The 12,080-nt window shown below is 47.5% G+C and overlaps 1 protein-coding gene across 2 annotated transcripts in view; it reads left to right on the top strand.

Annotated features, from left to right (window-relative positions):
• Positions 1-12,080, top strand: part of GREB1 (growth regulating estrogen receptor binding 1) — a 275,504-nt gene that overhangs the window by 64,152 nt on the left and 199,272 nt on the right. The window lies entirely within an intron of this gene.

Raw genomic sequence — 12,080 nt, 5'->3', positions numbered from 1 at the left:
GTGTCTAGGGCTGACAGCCTCTCCCTAATGCCATTCGGGTACCGGCTTTGAACATTTCTGGTGCCTGATGCACTGTTATTGGCAAAGTGGGGGTAAAATATTCTGAATAAATGGTCATGTAAAAGTAGCTAATTTTCCTCACACATGGATGTGGTATAGAAGAGGTACAGTGTCTAAGTAGACAGTCATTAGGTTGCCCCATATGGTCCACATGCATTAGGTCGACATGGTCAAACGGTCGACATGACAATGGTTGAGACACACATGTTTGACTAATTTTGTATAATTTGAATTATTGTAATAAAGATGTTATAAATAGTGAAACAAGTGTCTGGCACTGGTGGGCATTATACTGCGTATCACATCACCTGAATAAGATGTGAGTGACTGTCCATTCATTAGCACACTTCATCTTATTTTACACTGAGTAGTATTTAGCTTTTATACTTAGTTTTACATAGTTAACAGACAGAAGGAGAGCACAGTTTAATTACATGCACTAACTGCCTTCATGTAAGCTGCACTAACTGACATGCAAGGTGCATTAACTGCTTCATGTAAGCTGCACTAACTGCCTTCATGTAAGGTGCACTAACTGACATGCAAGGTGCATTAACTGCCTTCATGTAAGCTGCACTAACTGCCTTCATCTAAGGTGCACTAACTGCCTTCATGTAAGCTGCACTAACTGCCTTCATGTAAGGTGCACTAACTGACATGTAAGGTGCACTAACTGCCTTCATGTAAGCTGCACTAACTGCCTTCATGTAAGGTGCACTAACTGCTTCATGTAAGGTGCACTAACTGCCTTCATGTACGGTGCACTAACTGCCTTCATGTAAGGTGCACTAACTGACATATAAGGTGCACTAACTGACATGTAAGGTGCACTAACTGACTTAATGTAAGCTGCACTAACTGACATGTAAGGTGCACTAACTGCCTTCATGTAAGGTGCACTAACTTCCATGTAAGGTGCATTAACTGCTTCATGTAAGCTGCACTAACTGATATGTAAGGTGCACTAACTGCCTTCATGTAAGGTGCACTAACTGACATGTAAGGTGCATTAACTGCTTCATGTAAGCTGCACTAACTGCCTTCATGTAAGGTGCACTAACTGACATGTAAGGTGCACTAACTGCCTTCATGTAAGCTGCACTAACTGTCATGTAAGGTGCACTTACTGCCTTCATGTAAGGTGTACTAACTGCCATGTAAGGTGCACTACCTGACTTCATGTAAGCTGCACTAACTGCCTTTATGTAAGCTGCACTAACTGACATGTAAGGTGCACTAACTGCCTTCATGTAAGGTGCACTAACTGACATGTAAGGTGCACTAACTGCCTTCATGTAAGGTGCACTAACTGCCTTCATGTAAGGTGCACTACTGACATGTAAGGTGCACTAACTGCCTTCATGTAAGGTGCACTAACTGCCTTCATGTAAGGTGCACTAACTGACATGTAAGGTGCACTAACTGCCTTCATGTAAGGTGCAATGTCTTGCACCAATATAATATATATAGATTGTATATAATGTGTACTAGATGTTCTACTTCTGTCTTCCTTCAAGAAGGCTTTTCAGTAAAAGCCATAAACACATGAACCAAAAAAAGTGTGAACATTGCACGTTTTCACAAATAAATCACTGGTGGTTTTATTCAGTGCTAACACAATACACGCTGTATGGGGACAATTCGGTACCCCGCCATATGCGGCAGCTGCGCACATCACAGACACTTGCACAGGTCTGCCACTAATGCCGTCTGTGTCTGGAAAAGCGGGACGTAGTAAAGAAGGGGCCCACTAATACATGCTGAGTATAGTGAAGGCACGTGTACACAAATATGGCTTACGCATCGCTGCAGACGTGCGCATACACGCCGGTGTATCTCTTACACCTGATACAGGGAAGCTGCAAACACGTACTGCTGATGATAACTTGCTGTAACGCTGGTGCACCTGCTTCCGACGCATTTCATGATATGTTCAAGTTTGTGAGGGTATTTGCATGATAGGTCGACGGTGTCTCGTCGACATTCAATAGCTCAACATCATATGGTCGACATGCATTAGGTTGACAGGTATAAAAGGTCAACAGTGCTTAAGGTCAACAGGTACAAAAAGGTCGACAGGGTCAAAAGGTCACCATGACAATGGTCGACACACCAATGATCAACGCAAGTTTATTTTTACATATTTTCCCAACCTTTGCTTGATTTACTATCCATTATGACTGGAAATAGTAACCTGTGGTGAGCGCAGCGGAGAGAACCTTACCCTAAGCTCAGCTATCATAAAGTGAGCCAGCGAGGGTATACGTTTCCACAGATTATGGAAAATGTGATGAAAAGAATGATATTTACACTTGAGGTTGGTATAATTGCCCATACTAGTGATGACAATTGCGATGGTGGAAAGGAAAAATGGGGACGGTGCAGCTGCAGGGATCTGTGTGAATCAGGCCCCAGACACTCAGTTGTCACAAACACTTCCAGGTAGGGCCGTCTTAACAGTTGTAGGCCCTGGGCAAAGTGATGCACTGGGGACCCCTACATGGCCAGTCACAGAAATACATTTTAAAAGAAAAAATGATAACTTACCACTTCTGCTTTCATGCGCCTTCTCTCCCTCCGCATGCTTCCATACAGTGAATGGCTGTCAGCACTCTGATTGGTGGATAGCTCCAGCTATCCACCAATCAGCATGCTGCAGCCATTCACTGTCTGGCTGCAGGCTGGGAGGCATGTAGAGAACGCTGCCTGACCGCTCTGACTGTGTGTAATTCACAATCAGAGTGCTGGACATCATCCTCTACCTGCCTCCCAAAAGAAGCTTCAGAGGCATCATCACGCTCCTGCTCAAAGGCCCCTAAAACCGTGGGGCCCTGGGTGTGGCTATACGTTAAGATGGCCCCCCCAGGGCTTCTTCTCCTTGGAAACGCAGCCTCACCTTTACCCTCCCGGCAGCGCTTAACCATCAGTATTCTGAGAATGTTGAGATTTCACTTGTCAACATTTCAGTTGTCGACATTGTGTTGACAAGAGGCATCCAATTTACTATAGCAAAATGGTAGCACAAGGCATCACCACCATGTAAATCACCAGGCTACTACTTATATCGCTTTTAAACCAATATAGCGGGTCACAGCCGGGAGCACTGACACGAGTGCTACCCGGCTGCGACCCGCGTCAGCCCCCTTTTAGACCGGTGTCACCAAGCCGGCATATTGCCGGGTTGGTGACGTTGCCGGTGACGCGACGGGGGCGGCGCTTGGAGATCACATGATCTCCAAGCGCCGCCCGGCGCGCCCGCATATAGAGTGTAAACGGAAAGCCTGGTCGCGCGATCCGGCTCCCGTTTAAACTGAACAGTTTTCCGGGATGAACACGTGCTGCCCGACGGCGGATACGGCCGACGAGCGACCCGGCGGCGGGGGGGCAGTGACGGGGGGAGGGAAGTTTCTTCACTCCCCCCGTCACGCGGCTCCATTGAAGTGCAGGCAAATATGGACGAGATCATCCATATTGGCCTGCATGCACAGCCGACGGGGGACCAGCGATGAACGAGCGCGGGGCCGCGCATCGTTCATCGCTGCAGCCTCCACACTGAAAGATATGAACGAGTTCTCGTTCATTTATGAACGAGATCGTTCATATCTTTCAAACAAATCGGCATGTGTGTAGGGCCTATTAGATTTGGGTGGGTTATTTTATTTCTGTGCAGGGTAAATACTGGCTGCTTTATTTTTACACTGCAAATTAGATTGCAGATTGAACACACCCCACCCCAATCTAACTCTCTCTGCACATGTTATATCTGCCTCCCCTACAGTGCACATGGGCCCTCATTCCGAGTTGTTCGCTCGTTGCCGAATTTCTCTATATTGCGATTAGTCGCTTACTGTGCATGCGCAATGTTCGCAGAGCGCATGCGCTTAGTTATTTTACTCAAAAGTTAGGTATTTTACTCACGGCATTACGAGGATTTTTCTTCGTTCTGGTGATCGGAGTGTGATTGACAGGAATTGGGTGTTTCTGGGCGGAAACTGGCCGTTTTATGGGTGTGTGTGAAAAAACGCTGCCGCTTCTGGGAAAAACGCGGGAGTGGCTGGAGAAACGGGGGAGTGTCTGGGCGAACGCTGGGTGTGTTTGTGACGTCAAACCAGGAACGAAACTGACTGAACTGATCGCAGTGGCAGAGTAAGTCCCGAGCTACTCAGAAACTGCTAAGAAATTTCTATTCGCAATTTTGCAAATCTTTCGTTCGCAATTCTGCTAAGCTAAGATTCACTCCCAGTAGGCGGCGGCTTAGCGTGTGCAATGCTGCTAAAAGCAGCTAGCGAGCGAACAACTCGGAATGAGGGCCATGGTTTTGCCCAATTGCTAACAAAAATCCTGCTGCGATCAACTTGGAATTACCCCCTGAGACCGGCTGCTGAGATGGTGGGGATAGAGTCCTACAATTTATTCCCCTGCATTTATATCCTGAAAGGGAACAATTGTTTTATAAGATTCAGCAAATTTCATGTCCCATAAGCGTATTGGTACAGTATGTGTACCCAGCGTTACTCTGCCACCTTGTCTTTTATGGACAGTTTATCCTTGGTCACAGTCATTATCCAGCTGTTACTGACCACTTCTACTGGTGGTATTAAACCACCGGACACTCCGTGGCATTGAGTGCCACTGCACACTACTTGTCGGAGACTTGTCGCTGCTCCTTCACTGGCAATTGGAACCACTTGGTTCTGAGTGTGGTGTATTGCTGCTTTCCGTGGCAGGTTCTTTCTTACTTTGGATCAGGACTGCAAGATTACAGGTTGAGTTTTGACTCTCAATGCTGGATTGAATAAATGACTAACAGATTACAGAGTTTGCACTTATCTGTCGATCACTGAATTGCCCATAACAATCCAATTCTAGCCAGTGGCGGATCTAGACTTAACTTTTAGGGGGGGCGGTTTAAGAATTATAACTCCTCCCCCTAATCATAGCCATTCCCACTTAGTAATGCCCTTCCCGTTCGCTTCTAAATTTCCTATTGTTGCCATTACTAATAAAATGTTGCCAGTTAGTGGAGAGAACCCTGCGCACTGGTGATACAGACTGGCGAATCGCCATTCCTTCCATCAGGGGTGGTAGAGGATAAGACAGTAGGGCAATTTAAACATGCATGGGATAGACATAAGGATATTCTTACAAAGAAATAAGGATCAGATAAGGTTAGAGATAAAAAATAATGTAAAAAAAAAAAAAAAAAGGGGGCAGACTAAATGGGCCAAGTGGTTCTTATCTGCCGACAAATTCTGTTTCTACAGCACACAGAATGAGCCGAAATTCACATTATAGCACACTGAATGAGCCGACATTCACATTATAGCACACTGTATGAGCTGAAATTCACATTGTAGCACACAGTATGATCCAAAATTCACATTATAGCACACTGAATGAGCCGAAATTCACATTGTAGCACACAGTATGATCCAAAATTCACATTATAGCACGCAGAATGAGCCAAAATTCACGTTATAGCATGCAGAATGAGCCAAAATTCACATTATAGCACGCAGAATGAGCCAAAATTCACGTTATAGCACGCAGAATGAGCCGAAATGCACATTATAGCACACTGAATGAGCCAAAATTCACGTTATAGCACGCAGAATGAGACAAAATTCACGTTATAGCACACTGAATGAGCCGAAATTCACATTATAGCACGCAGAATGAGCCAAAATTCACGTTATAGCACACTGAATGAGCCGAAATTCACATTATAGCACGCAGAATGAGCCAAAATTCACGTTATAGCACACTGAATGAGCCGAAATTCACATTATAGCACACAGAATGAGCCGAAATGCACATCATAGCACACTGAATGAGCCGAAATGCACATCATAGCACGCAGAATGAGCCGAAATGCACATCATAGCACGCAGAATGAGCTGAAATGCACATTATAGCACACTGAATGAGCCAAAATTCATGTTATAGCACGCAGAATGAGCCAAAATTCACGTTATAGCACACTGAATGAGCCGAAATTCACATCATAGCACGCTGAATGAGCCGAAATGCACATCATAGCACACTGAATGAGCCGAAATGCACATCATAGCACGCAGAATGAGCCGAAATGCACATCATAGCACGCAGAATGAGCCGAAATGCACATTATAGCACACTGAATGAGCCAAAATTCACGTTATAGCACGCAGAATGAGCCAAAATTCACGTTATAGCACACTGAATGAGCCGAAATTCACATTATAGCACACAGAATGAGCCAAAATTCACGTTATAGCACACTGAATGAGCCGAAATTCACATTATAGCACGCAGAATGAGCCAAAATTCACGTTATAGCACACTGAATGAGCCGAAATTCACATTATAGCACGCAGAATGAGCCGAAATGCACATCATAGCACACTGAATGAGCCGAAATGCACATCATAGCACGCAGAATGAGCCGAAATGCACATCATAGCACGCAGAATGAGCCGAAATGCACATTATAGCACACTGAATGAGCCAAAATTCACGTTATAGCACGCAGAATGAGCCAAAATTCACGTTATAGCACACTGAATGAGCCGAAATTCACGTTATAGCACGCAGAATGAGCCAAAATTCACGTTATAGCACACTGAATGAGCCGAAATTCACATTATAGCACGCAGAATGAGCCGAAATGCACATCATAGCACACTGAATGAGCCGAAATGCACATCATAGCACGCAGAATGAGCCGAAATGCACATCATAGCACGCAGAATGAGCCGAAATGCACATTATAGCACACTGAATGAGCCGAAATTCACATTATAGCACGCAGAATGAGCCAAAATTCACATTATAGCACAATGTATGAGCCGAAATTCACATTACAGTACACTGAATGAGCCAAAATAATGCAGGGACACATACACTTTAGTTAGGAGAAGAGGGGGGAGGCATGGAACACAGGCACTTTAGCTAGGAGCGGAGGGGGGAGACATGGAACACAGAGGGGGCACACACACACACTTACTTAAAGTTTGGAGGGTAGGAGACATGGCTGGCAGACAGTGACACCTGCTGCAGCCAGCAGCATGAGGAGTCGGATGGAGGCCGGGTGCCGCCGCGGCATTGGGAACGAGGTGGAGAGCGGGCAGCGCGGCGGGGGACGGGGAGAGAGAGAGAGCGTCCTGACGCGCGTACAGGAAGGAGGGGCGTGGTCAGAACAGAGGCCGCTCAGCCGCTGTATGCGCGTGAGGACGCTCTCTCTCTCTCTCCCCTTCCCCATACTTGCCTACCTGACCCTCTCCATGAGGGAGAAAATGCTCTGTTCCTGGACTTTTTCTGGTAATGTATGATTGCCATCACCTGTGGTGAGCTAGTTAATTGATAAGAAAGGTGTTTCACCACAGGTGATGGCAATCATACATTACCAGGAAAGTCCAGGAACAGAGCATTTTCTCCCTCATGGAGAGGGTCAGGTAGGCACGTATGCCCTTCCCCCGCCGCGCTGCACCGCTCTCCACCTCGTTCCCAACACCGCGGCGGGACCCGGCCTCCATCCCGGTGCCGGTATGTGTAGGGGGGGCGTTCGCCCTAATCGCCCCCCGCTAAATCCGCCACTGATTCTAGCTAACAATTATCTAGTGCATTCTATAAGATGATACTGTAGCTAGAATGTGACTGGTTGCTATAGGTAGCACTTCCACTTGTCATCTTTTGAAAGTTTAATAAACCTCTCCCCTTATGGGTGGCACTTTGCCTGCTGTGACTCCTAGGAGGCAATGCATTTCCTGGACTCATTTGAAAACAGGAGGAATGGGCGTATCTACCCATTGGCCAGGATGGCACTCGCCAGGGGCGCCAACAGAGGAGGGGGCGCCATCCGGCAGTGTCATTCCCAACCAATGGGTGGAATCACTTAGTAGTGGCATCGCCTGAGCTGGAGGATCTCACAGTAGGCAGTAACAGGCACCGGTGTTTGGCACCACAATGCAATAGTGAAGAATGTGAAAGTAAATTACAGTTCCCAGCAGCCCTTGCTGTCGGGAGTTCCTGGCAGCAAGGGTTGCTGAGAGCTGTAGTTTACTTTCACTTTCTTCACGAAGTGTGGTGCGGTGCTGAAGTGTGGTGTTCCTGCCTACCAGTGCCGTAAGTAGACATTTCAGCGCAGTGTGCATGAAATGGCATTGGCGCCCCCCCTAACGTAAACCGGCGGCAGTGCGCGCCGTAGGCGCGCGCAAAAATTATATGGGTGTGGCTTCACGGGAAAGGGGTGTGGCCACAAAATAATACCAATTCATACAATGGTGCACAGTAGTCTCCATTATTCAAATTACACCGCACAGTAGCGCCACTACACCAGGTAGAGCCCCTTTTTCACATTACGGCAGACAGAGTCCCTCTTTTTACACATTACGGCAGACAGCGTCCCCTTTTTACACATTATGGCAGACAGCATCCCCTTTTTACACATTACGGCAGACAGCGTCCCCTTTTTTACACATTATGACAGACAGCGTCCCCTTTTTTACACATTACGGCAGACAGCGTCCCCTTTTTTACACATTACGACAGACAGCGTCCCCTTTTTTACACATTACGGCAGACAGCGTCCCCCTTATTACACATTACGGCAGACAGCGTCCCCTATTTTACACATTACGGCAGACAGCGTCCCCTTTTTACACATTACTATCCAGGGGGGATGGCAGTGAATGGGAGAGGAAGATGAGAAGAAGGGGTGGGTGGGTAGAGGAGGGAGAGCTTTGTTCACATACCTTTGATCTGACTCCTCCCTGGGGCTGGGCACCAGACGCAGTGAAGGATTACTGGCCCAGTCCTACTCTTAATTAGAACCCCAGCGCCTGATAAAAACGTCACTTATAGCGCTGTACGTGCCGCAGCGCTGCCTCTCCCGACACCTTCAGGCAGCTCCCTCCCACTCCACTGCACTCCGTCAGACTCCACCTCGCCTCAGGCATGGTGCCTGAGGCGAGGCGGAGTCTGACAGAGCGCAGTGGAGTGGGAGGGAGCTGCCGCTGCCTTACAGCTGATCTCCTCATGCTGGTCTCGTCACTGTTCCATATCGTTCAGGGGCAGTTCTATTTAACTCCCCTGTCTGCACGCATCCATTCTGCCTCTGAGGTCACAACTGACCAGCCAGTGCGGGGGGAAAGTCCTGAGCTGGCTCACCACGCGCTGGCGGACAGGCAGTGGGAGCGGCCTACAGTTCCCAGCAAGCCTGCCCCAGCATGCACAAGTGCCAGCATGCCCGGACATTAAGGGGCCCGCTGGCACCTGTAGTCCACCTGTAAAGAATAGTAATATTGTTCTTTACAGGCGGCCTACAGGTCCCAGCGAGCCTGCCCCAGCATGCTGACACTTGGAGAACCACAAGTGCCAGCATGCCCGGACATTAAGGGGCCCGCTGGCACCTGTAGTCCTCCTGTAAAGAAAATATTAAAATAAATACAAGACAGTTTTAAAATAAAATTTATTATTCAGAGTCTTCACCTGGGAGGCGGTGGCCTTTAAGCTCTTTTGCGTAGCCGCCGCCTGGCCAGGGCTTCCGTCGTCTTACTCCGGCATCTTCACCTGGGAGGCGGCGGCCTATAAGCTCTTTTGCATAGCCGCCGCCTGCCCAGGGCTTCCGGCGTCTTCACCTGGTGGGCGGCGCCCTTTAAGCTCTTTTGCATGGCCGCCGCCCATCCTGGACTTCCACTGCGTCTTCTATCTTCAGGAGCTCTTCACTGCTCCTCCTCCGCCATCGGACTGACAGCCGCTGCCTCGCGCTGACTTATATAAGTCTGCCTGAGGGGGCGGGGCAATGACGCGGCGAGCCGTGTGTTTTGCTTGCGGCGGCCATCTTTAATTTTAAAAAAATGACGCTGTGGCAGAATGGCAGGCAGGGATCTCGGATCCATGCCTGCTGACGCCCGCACAGCCCGCATCTCCGCCGCATTTGACCGCACCCAGTTAGTGATGGCAGCGAATTCAGTGACGGATCCTCTGGCCAATCACATCTGGCATCACTGGCAGGAGCGTGCTTTCATGGGTTGAAAGCACGTCCCTGTATGAAAGTGGAACTTTAGTAGGTTCCGCTTTCTATTGTATTTTCAATGGGCTTTTACAGCCCAAGGCTTGGCCAGCCCCCGCCCCTGCCTGCTCCCCGTTCCCATTAACAACGGGAGGTAGCACTGTCGATACCTCCCAAACCCATTCTAGAAGTGAAAATGATTAGGATAATATAAAGGAGATACTTATGACACAGAATATGTGTCATAAGTATCTTCTTTGTATTATTTTAACCATTAATGACAGGGGAGGCACTGCCTCCCCTGACTGCACGTCCCTGCGTCATACTGCTAAATTGCAGTGGCTATGTGTCAGAGCTTGGTGCTGTGCCAGTTCTAGATGCACCTATACATGACCACCAAGGAACAGGGACCCCTGCCAGCACCACAGCTTTCCACTGAATGAGAATCATAGAGGCGAGAATCCCGAATCTCCTGGTATCACCAGGGCACTGAAGTAAGGTTGATGGAACGGGGGCTTGGTGACATTATTCCCGCAATATCGTGACATTATGCCCCACCGTTGCCTCACCTGGACCTCTCCCTCTGTATGCTGTATCTTCACTTTGCAGCACCTTATAATTTAGCAACAGGTTTTATACTGTATGTGTTTGTTAGTTACATTTTCCTATAGAGCAGAGGTTCCAAAAATCGGTCCTCAAGGCACCCTAATAGTCTGGGTTTTAAGGATATCCATGGCTAAGCACGGATGGTGTAATGGTTAGCATTACTGCCTCACAGCACTGAGGTCATGGCCTCGATTCCCACCATGGCCCTAACTGTGTGGAGTTTATATATTCTCCCTGTGCTTGCGTGGGTTTCCACTGGTGCTCCGGTTTCCTCCCACAATCCCAAAATATACTGGTAGGTTAATTAGCTCCCAACAAAATTAACCCTAGTATGGATGTGTGGTACATGTGGTAGGGAATATAGATTGTAAGCTCCACCGGGGCAGGGACTGATGTGAATGGCCAAATATTCTCTGTAAAGCGCCACGGAATATGTGTGCTATCTAAATATCTGGTAATAAATAAATAATGGCTAAGCACAGATGGTTACATCAAATTGATTAAGGTACTAATTAAGTCACTTGTGCTTGAGCTTAGTCATCCTGGACCGTTAGGGTGCCTCTTTGGGAACCTCTGCTAGCTAGATTGCAAGCCCTCTTACACCTTTGTCCATCTGTTAATACCCAGTCTAATTTTAATAGTGTGTTTCTTCCCAATGGTAGAGCTCTGCAGAGTATGCTGGTTCTGTATAAGTAAATGTTAAGCATTTTTAGCTGTTGTAAAATAACCGTTTACAGGGAATGCACACAATAAATTTGGTACCCAAACTTCAGACAAAGTGAACCTTAGCTCTTAGTGTATTAATAAAGATCTATCCATGAGAAAACCAGAGACATCTTGCATCAGTCCTGTACAGTACTGTAACTTAGCATAAATAGAGTTCTTGTTATTCTCAGTAATTTACGACACCCTGTGATTGTACTGGATTCCCTCTGTTCCAGTGATGCTGCCGTCAGTGGTTAATGTGTGAGCATCATCCTGTCTGCTTGCGCACTTTGTACCGCTATCTCTTTAGGAAGTAGGAACAGCATTGTCTGACATACAGTTCTGACTGTGATGTTCTTGTACAGCTTGTAAACCATGGGGAGTCTCAGGCTCAAGGATCACAGACTCAGGAACATCTTTTATAAGGTGTCAGCCTATGGTCACTGCTGGTGACTTGGAAATAGCTGCTGTCAGGTTGCTTCCTGTAATATATCAGGGTCAGATCACACAGTGAAAGAGGAGGAATCTTCTGCCTCATTGCAGACTCTCAGTGTTCCAGTGCACACTGAATCGTTCATCTCACTGCTCTGTCCCAGAACACAGGCTCACTTGGGTTTTGCCTCTTGCCCGGCCAGCATGACAATTGTTAAAAAACAACGTTACACGTGAGCTTACAGACCGGGGCGGATACACGCTGTAGGAGACTTTAGGAATCTTT

This window comes from Pseudophryne corroboree, chromosome 4, assembly GCF_028390025.1.
Source record: "Pseudophryne corroboree isolate aPseCor3 chromosome 4, aPseCor3.hap2, whole genome shotgun sequence".
Taxonomy (NCBI): Eukaryota; Metazoa; Chordata; class Amphibia; order Anura; family Myobatrachidae; genus Pseudophryne; species Pseudophryne corroboree.
Note: the sequence above shows the minus strand (reverse complement) of the source record. Positions and strands in the feature narration are given on the sequence as shown.